General features: G+C 35.3%; 1 long non-coding RNA gene across 2 annotated transcripts; it reads left to right on the top strand.

Moving 5' to 3' along the window:
- Window positions 1-1,430: 1,430 nt before the first annotated feature.
- Window positions 1,431-2,979, top strand: LOC136969883 (uncharacterized). Of its 2 annotated transcripts, none has more exons than XR_010879887.1 (3): window positions 1,431-1,605; window positions 2,442-2,568; window positions 2,668-2,979. It is a non-coding gene; the product is annotated as an uncharacterized lncRNA (long non-coding RNA). The 2 variants fall into 2 exon arrangements; XR_010879886.1 differs by lacking the exon at window positions 1,431-1,605 and adding an exon at window positions 1,979-2,361.
- The last annotated feature ends 5,300 nt before the right edge of the window (window positions 2,980-8,279 follow it).

The raw sequence follows: 8,279 nt of genomic DNA, 5'->3' as shown, positions 1-8,279 counted from the left end.
CATGCAAAGATTTTGATTTTTCGTCATCACCCGGTTATAAGACCCTTGATAAGTCTTCCCCGTTTTGACGCGCGCTGAAACCCTGGCCAGATCATGTTCCGGTCGGGTAAAAAAAGGGGATCGCTCCACGTGGGACGACTAATTGCCCGAAAAAAAGAGGCAAACGTTAAGTCTTGAGCGTAACGAAGGAAGCTAACGATTGCGGGAGAAAACACACGACCACCCGAATTTGGGTCGGTGACTAATTTCTTTGCCCGCCGGCGTCAGGGGAGGGGTGAATCCAGCGCGGGACGGGCAACGGAACTAAAGAATCGGTTAACTTGCTTCCCAGCGTCGGCGCGTCAAAGAGAAGGCAGACAGAGGTGGCGATGATCTTCTCTTTTTGGCAAAACGTAAAACGCGAGGAACACGACCATAATAAATATTTCTCCTTCCCGCAGGTAACGAGGTAAATATAAAATAAAATGCGAAGCTTAATCTAATCACCGTTTATACGGGTTTCTTTTGTTTCGCGTTAATATGCATGTTGGTCCGGAAGCCAATGCACGATACAACTACCTCAGTGACTTAAATTTGTCGGTATTTGTGCATTTTACTCATATTGTCGGTATTGCCTGTATACAGGTATACCTCGAATTACGTCGTTCTCAATTATACGTCGTTTGTCAAAAAAGTATATGGAAAAATAAAAATCAAGTTTAAGTCATTTTATTCGACTTTACATCCGTCCGCCACAAATATTGAAGTCGTAATATCACTAGAAAAGCGTTGAAAGCACAAAATCATATTAAAATATGTACATTTACAGTAAATGTTAATATAATCATAAATCCTAGAGAACGAAACATGAAAACATTGTGTTTCTGTGTTGTGGTCTTATTTAGCAGTCTTTAAGCAATGGCGTCTTTGAACGGGGTACATTCGATAAGTATTCCGGCAATTTTTTGTTTATAGCGTATTCTATATCGATCATTTCTAACAAATTATACGTGTTTTGGAAATATTATAGTCAAATTAGTCTAGATTTGATTAATTTTATGGAAGAAAACCTCTCAAATAGCCGTACCCCCTAATTTTCTAAACAGCGTTTTTCTCACTACGGTTCTTCCATCTTTGTCATTTTAAATGCTTGAACCTTGTACTAATCCTATATTTTTAATTACAGTTAATAATCTTCTATGTATAGTGTTTTTCATCTATTACTAATATTTAATTTAATTTAATGACATTTATATGGGGTTATTTATATTTGTATTCAAATCTTGTACTTTGAATATTATTTTGGAATATTTCTGTTTTCTAATTTGAGTGTATTTTGCTTGGCTATATATATATAGCCAAGCAAGTTTTGATCCATTTAATTACGGAGCAACCCACGTTGCCTGGCCATAGAGAATCGGATTATGACTCCCGTGCCAAATTCCAGCCTCTTTAGGTCGTTTATCTATAAAAACATTCTTAAAACTTGTGGAAACAAATTTCGCTAGTTTAGGAAAAGAGAAACATTTACGTTATTTTAAATGTAGAATGTGTGTTCGTGACCGGCGTTAATGGCGTCTTGATAACAATCATAAGTCAAAGGCAGGAAATTATACAACAAAGCCAGTATGGTTTGAATACAGTACAGTTTATTTATTTAATTTAGTTAATAATTAATTTTATAACATGTATTTCTTTTTTATTTTCATTTCTACAGAATGACGCCATTACATTCCTCATCAGGATATAGCTGTTAATGGTATCTTGTGGCACCGTACAGTACATGAACACCCTATTCGCAGGATCCTCCAAAGGTTGGTACTTTGCTCGAGGATCATAACCTGGTTCCCCTCTGCCAGGCAACTTACTATTGTCGACAAGATGGAAAAATCAAAGCAAGTGACAAAAGCGGTGCTTGGAAAACATTTGGCCGTACCATGGTGTCACTGTGCATCCGGAAGTGACCCAGTAACCTGAAATTTTATTTTTTTTGGTTAATCCCATCGAAAAAACAACAGCTAAAAAACCCTTTATTTCATTAATTGTAATTTTTTTAAAATTCCGGAGATATGGGGGCACCTCCCCCCATGCCATTTATGACTTGCTTTGCATACTTGTTTGATTCTGTCACCATAAGAGAAAGCAAAGACACAGTGAAGAATAAGTTGAAGTAATCGATTGGCTGAGAATCAGCCGAAAGCATATTTTTGAGGCCAGGTAGTTCCAGGAAAGGGAAAGGATTGGAGAGAGATTGTTCTGGTGGCAGAACCTCAAGATACTCATCTTCCAACTCATCATCAGGATTAAAAGCATCATTGGACTTAGGAAAAACCTGGCGAGAGCAGGTTGCGGGCCGTGCTGAAGTCGTTGCAGTTGAATACAGTACAGTTTATTTATTTAATTTAGTTAATTTATTTAATATATAATTTAATAACATGTATTTCTTTTTTTCATTTCTACAGAATGACGCCATTACATTCCTCATCAGGATATAGCTGTTAAATGGTATCTTGTGGCACCGTACAGTACATGAACCGGAGGTGGTACCGAAGGTGAAAATATTTCGATGTGACGCTCTGCGACATAAAAGTGAGTTATATAATTAAAGAATCATAACAGAATTGAATAAAATTCTTATTTGTTACAAATGTTCTTCCCAACTTTGTAAACACTCTGTTGTATTTTTAGTATTATAAGTGAGAGGTAGATGAAGACCTACTGCAAGACTATGAGGTGCAAGAGGATTTAGATGAGAAGCGTTCTTCTTTCACAATTTAATATGGAGATTATAGATCAGATTTAATATGGAGATTATAGCTCCTTGTCGTTGGCTCTTCGACCGACGACGAGGAGCGTTGTAGTTAGGAGGCGGTCACGAACAGTGCAAAAATGTGCAGGAAATTGCAGAAATCATCTTCGTGGCAACTAAATTCTGGACGATTTTCGACTAATGATATAAACCTGTATAATAAATAGATTTAATAAAAATTTTTATATGCACTTCTAGTAGTAATATTGTTTTATTCTTAGGAAATATAACTGTTTAAGATGACAAGTTATATAGAAAAGTTAAGATAATTTATTTAAATATATCTGATAAAAAAAAGTAATAAGTACTTTATATCAATTTCTTTTGTTTAATTCAATTTTTATCTTGAATTTTTAAAAAGTAGATAGATAAAAACCAATAAATTTATCTAAAAGCAATCTGTGCTTTAATTAACCTACCTGAATGTAACGACAATTTTTGAGCAAAATTAAATTATGTGTTATGTCTTGTATGTTTCATTTTATGATATTTAGAAAAAACCAAAAAGTTATTGAAAGTTTTATAATGAAACATTTTTTATTTAAAGTTAAAGGAAGTGATTTTTATTCTAAGATAATTATGTAATAGCTCTAGTTCATTACATAATTTCATTTGTAGTGATCCAAAGACTTGCTGGGATTTGAAAACAATGTTACAAATACTATACATAGAAAATTTTCAAAAGACTTTTCTTCTATGTACAGTACAGTGATAAAATGTATTTGAAACAGATTCTAATGTATCCAAAACTCCACAAATACAACTGCAGATTCTTCCTCCTGATGTATTCATGATTTAACTTTTATTTAGCCAGGTTTATAACATCCAAATATAATTCCAGCTTCCAAAAAGTTAAAAAAAAATTAAATTTAACAGAAATCCACTTAAATTAGGTTGAAAATGTATCATATTAAATATTTTTGGTCAACTAAATATACAAGTGTTTTATGGGTTAATTAATACTTAAATAGTAATGATAATTTAAATATTAAAATTAGTCTAATATATAAAAAGAAAGGTATTTCTGTTTTTACAATTACTTTATTTGTACATCCTTATACCTTCTAAACGTTTGATGTGTTGTGAAAATTTTTATAACAGCCAATCTTTCAAACAATACATGTGCTTGCAATATACACACACTGTTATATACGCAATGTTAATTTTTTGTAATATGTATGTATGTAATATACATATATATACATATACATATATATATATACATATATACATACATATATATATACATATATATGTTTGTAATATGTATATGTATGTAAAGTTGTAATATTGCTAAAATTCATCGATTTATATATATTAATATCTACCGATTAATTAAATAAACTAATTATATATTCTAACAAACCGAATGTATATGAAAGAACATACCTACATGTAGAATATACGTACATGTTAAAAACGTACTTAAAATGGCAGTACTGTCGACTCGATAGTTGGATAAAAAAGAACCGTTGGAAAAATTTACTAAAATTAAAATTAACATAATTTACGATAAATGTAATAAACTAATACTTTAATATAACATAGAATTAATAGTATACTATCAAATACTACATTTACCAAACTTAAAATTTAATTAGATTAGATAAAATTGCAATTAATTTACAGATCATTAACGTAAACGGTTGTTCTGACAATCTGTGTTTACAGGTCAGGGGATTGTTTCATATAATGTCTTATAATTCGCGAAGATATATAACTATACAAACATAATATATATGAAAATGTAGAAAACAAAATTCTTCATTTAAATAGCATATAGCCAAACAGAAAATATGAGTTTAAATGATTTTCTTGCGATTTGATTAGACACGATTTTACAAGTCGTTAATGTAAACAAAACAAACGAATTTTTTTTGAAAAAAGTAAAAAATACAAGCGGATGTAAAGTATACCAAACAAAACTACTGATATTTGCGTACTAGCAATATTTTTTTCATACTTCTAATATAAAAATTTGATTTTATACGAATTTTTTAAATAATACAAGTACATTCACTCAAATGACCTTCAACCTGCCCCGAGTCTTTTAGTGCAGGTCTGTAAAACAGCTTCCCCGCTACACGACTGCAAGAGGGTTAAGTGCTCATTATCGGCGTTTTCCATCGTAGTTACATTTACGTCGTAACTACACAAGTAAATTTGACTTACGTCGCCTCTCCTGGAACCAATTACTGACGTAAGGCGAGGTATACCTGTATACGGTATTCGTTTTACTTAAATTGTCGGTGTCGCTCGGTTATATATTAATCCTTTGTTCCGATTGTCGGTGTTTAATTATTGGGTGAACATTGAGCATTCCTAGCTCAAATTGTAAGCGTTGGTCATGTCGTGTCACGATGATACTCCATTACGTTTAATTCTAAGTACGATACTCAAAATTTATGTAGGAACATCTGATCTATGTTATAGAATGAATTTTTGATATTGTCGACGCGTTCGGTTTGTTATTGTAAAGTACAACTTAAATAAGGTACTTTTGGTTGGTCCGAGAGGTCTTGCGTAACTACTAAATCGCGCACTATTCTAATTCGGGATATGTAAAGTCCATCGAGAGAAGTCGCTCGACGTACGGACTGGCGTCTTTATTCGCATTTTTCACCGGATGCTCGCCCTCTGGTGTTTAAAAACATAACTATTTTATCTGGGTCGTTTGATTAATTCTTGTGTATTATCAGCAGTAAATATGAATAACAATAGAAAAAGCAAAGGTTTCTGTTGCGTTCCAAATTGCAATTTCAAATATTTACGGGAGCCTAATATAAGTTTTCGTCTATTCTCACACGAAAAACAGATGATTATTCGGAAATCGGTCGGTTATATTTATGAGCTTCTCCGAATTGTGAAAGAGTGAATTAGACTTGGCAGTTTCCCGATTGTCCAATTTTACACGAACAAGTTATGCTGTCAATTTTAAAAGATATTTTCTTAAAGTTAAAATGCCAGTTATTTTGTGTGGGACACAGGGTCGGATTTAAGCATTTCGAAGCCTTAAGCTGAATGTAAGTCCCCTTACTAACCCTTCACAATTGACGGCCGGATGGCCGAGCGGTAAAGGTGGCAGCCTACCGCTCTGGGGACCCGGGATCGAATCCGAACGGGTCGAATAATCCCCAGGAATTTTTCGGGGAGTGGTCCGTTCGGATATGTCGGGCCCCGTCCCTCACCACCCGGTCGCCCCATTGTGGGCCTGACCGAACCCATAATGGCCTACTAAAAGAGGCCCTCTTAGTGCCCACAGGGCGGAAAGAGTTAAAAAAAAAAAAAACCCTTCACAATTTTAGAAAGTCAATCGTAAAAAGAAAAAAATTAAATCAGACTATCTCTCTGATTCAATACGGTTATTGGAAGAAAAAGATGTGAGGTTTCACTAGTCTTCTGTTTTATAACTGAATTTAATTAAATTTTTATACCCATTCCTTTAAAAATCTTTTTAAAAATTGATTTTATCATTTTTTTAAAAAAAGACCTTACGTTAATTCTTAGAAAAAAATTAACGAAATACTACACAAAATAGAAAGTAAAGTATGTTTTGTTGGTTTGTAAAAAAATGTTTATTACAAAATTCGACTTTAATTTTTTTTTTTTTGTTTGTACAAATGTTTGAGGCTCCTTGAAAGTCGAAGCCTAAGCAACAATTTACATAGCTTTTTACTTGTAAATCTAACCCTGATAGGACAATGTCAAAGCTGATGTTTTTAACACAAAGGGCACAAATATGCATAGAACGATCTCGCTCACTTGCTTCGATACCACATAATGACGTATCCCGCAGCAATAATTGTTCTGCTACTATAAAATTTCTCGATAAACAGCTACAAGCAGCATATATCATTATATCGGGCAGTAATATATGATTAATTTTACATTACTAGTTACAAGCGACCCAGATAAAGTAGCCATTTTGTAAAAATTCAGCGCCCTCTATAGTTCATGAAAAACGCGAATAGCCGCCAGGTAAAAATGACGCTCCGAAATTAGGCGTCATTTTTACAAAAGGGGGAGCCCTGTGGGGCCAGGATTTCACCCCCCATCGGCAAAGTGGCTGTCCAGTTAGAAGCCATTAGATCGGTGACTTATTTCGTAAACAAGACCGAGGTGGCCGAGGAATGGGTGCGAGAGACGATTTAATTGTTGCAATTTTTCGACCTAATTGACAGATCCCCGATCGTACATCGTGGGAATCGATCGCTCGTCGGGGTAATTTTGATCATAGATTTACATCGAGTTCAAAGCGGAATTTGTCCGGCTCTCCTACGGAGGGGGCGGCGGTCGGGGCCGAATGGTCCTAGCTGCACCTTCTCCGAGTCAGAAAAACACATTTAGAGTGTAATTTACGGGTCCGTCGTCCGGGGAAGGGCTTGACCCGACTCGGATGGGGAAGTTCGGGGATCTACGGCGACCCCACGGCCCGAATCGCGTCCCTGGCAACAGACCAGGGACCAATAGGATAAAAGTTAGACCCTTGTTCGGACCAAGCAGAGACTTCGGAATTTCGGGAAAAATTTGTTATAAAAACCCGGAGTCCCCAGAACCCGGGGAGGTAGAGGTTGCGAAGTAGTGATCGGGAACGTCAGTCCAGGAGACCTGAGCTAGGAATAGAAAAAAGGACATCAAGATCCAAAAACCTAAGACGGACTACCCTGTGACAAGGCTCACCCATCCAACTTCCGAGACAGCGCCGGGGACGAACCTTCTTAAGATCATTACCCAGGATCGCCGTAGACGAACTCTCTTCGGACCCCGGGAATTCGGATCGTCAGAGACGAACTTTCTCCACGTGGAACCTTTAAACCGAGGAAACAGCCTACCTCATCTTATGGATTGCATAACTCATTGTAAGCATAACTAGATATAATAAACGCGTTAAAATGGGAAATACGGTCTCTGTGTGACTCTCTCTGCGCCCAGAAGTCCACTACCCCCATACGAAAAGGGCTTTCTCCGGTCACGAGCGAAGGCGAATTCAGAGTCGGGTAGGTCTTTACCTCACAGTGGTGTCCTCACACGGTGGCTAAACCTTGAACAATTATCTGGAGTGGCGATACCCCGAAGTTCCAAGGCAACTTATATTCTACAGATATTTACACTATTTCATTCAGTGTTCTACTGCTAAAAACTTTCACCACGAAATCACGAATAAGTTAGCCACTAGAACGCATACGAGAGGAAGACCACTTCAGCATTGAATTTAAATAAACCAAAAATACATTGTACTCAGTTTGTGTACTCCAACCAGAATTATAATTACTTCAACAATTAAATTTGTACATAGAATTTTCACGATTGTATATAAATTTTTATATTTAATAAAACTTACTAAATTTTTTATTAACTGTTTAAAGATTCGATATTTATTTACGTTGCACATTTTTAGATTAATTTATAATTAAGAAGATTAGTGAAAATAATAGGACAAAAAGCAAATGATTAATATTTCACTATAAATACATTATGAAATAGCCCAAGC

Source organism: Centruroides vittatus, unplaced genomic scaffold (genome assembly GCF_030686945.1).
Source record: "Centruroides vittatus isolate TY-2023 unplaced genomic scaffold, ASM3068694v2 contig_1824, whole genome shotgun sequence".
In the NCBI taxonomy this organism is placed as follows: domain Eukaryota; kingdom Metazoa; phylum Arthropoda; class Arachnida; order Scorpiones; family Buthidae; genus Centruroides; species Centruroides vittatus.
This window is presented reverse-complemented; position numbering and strand designations above follow the sequence as displayed.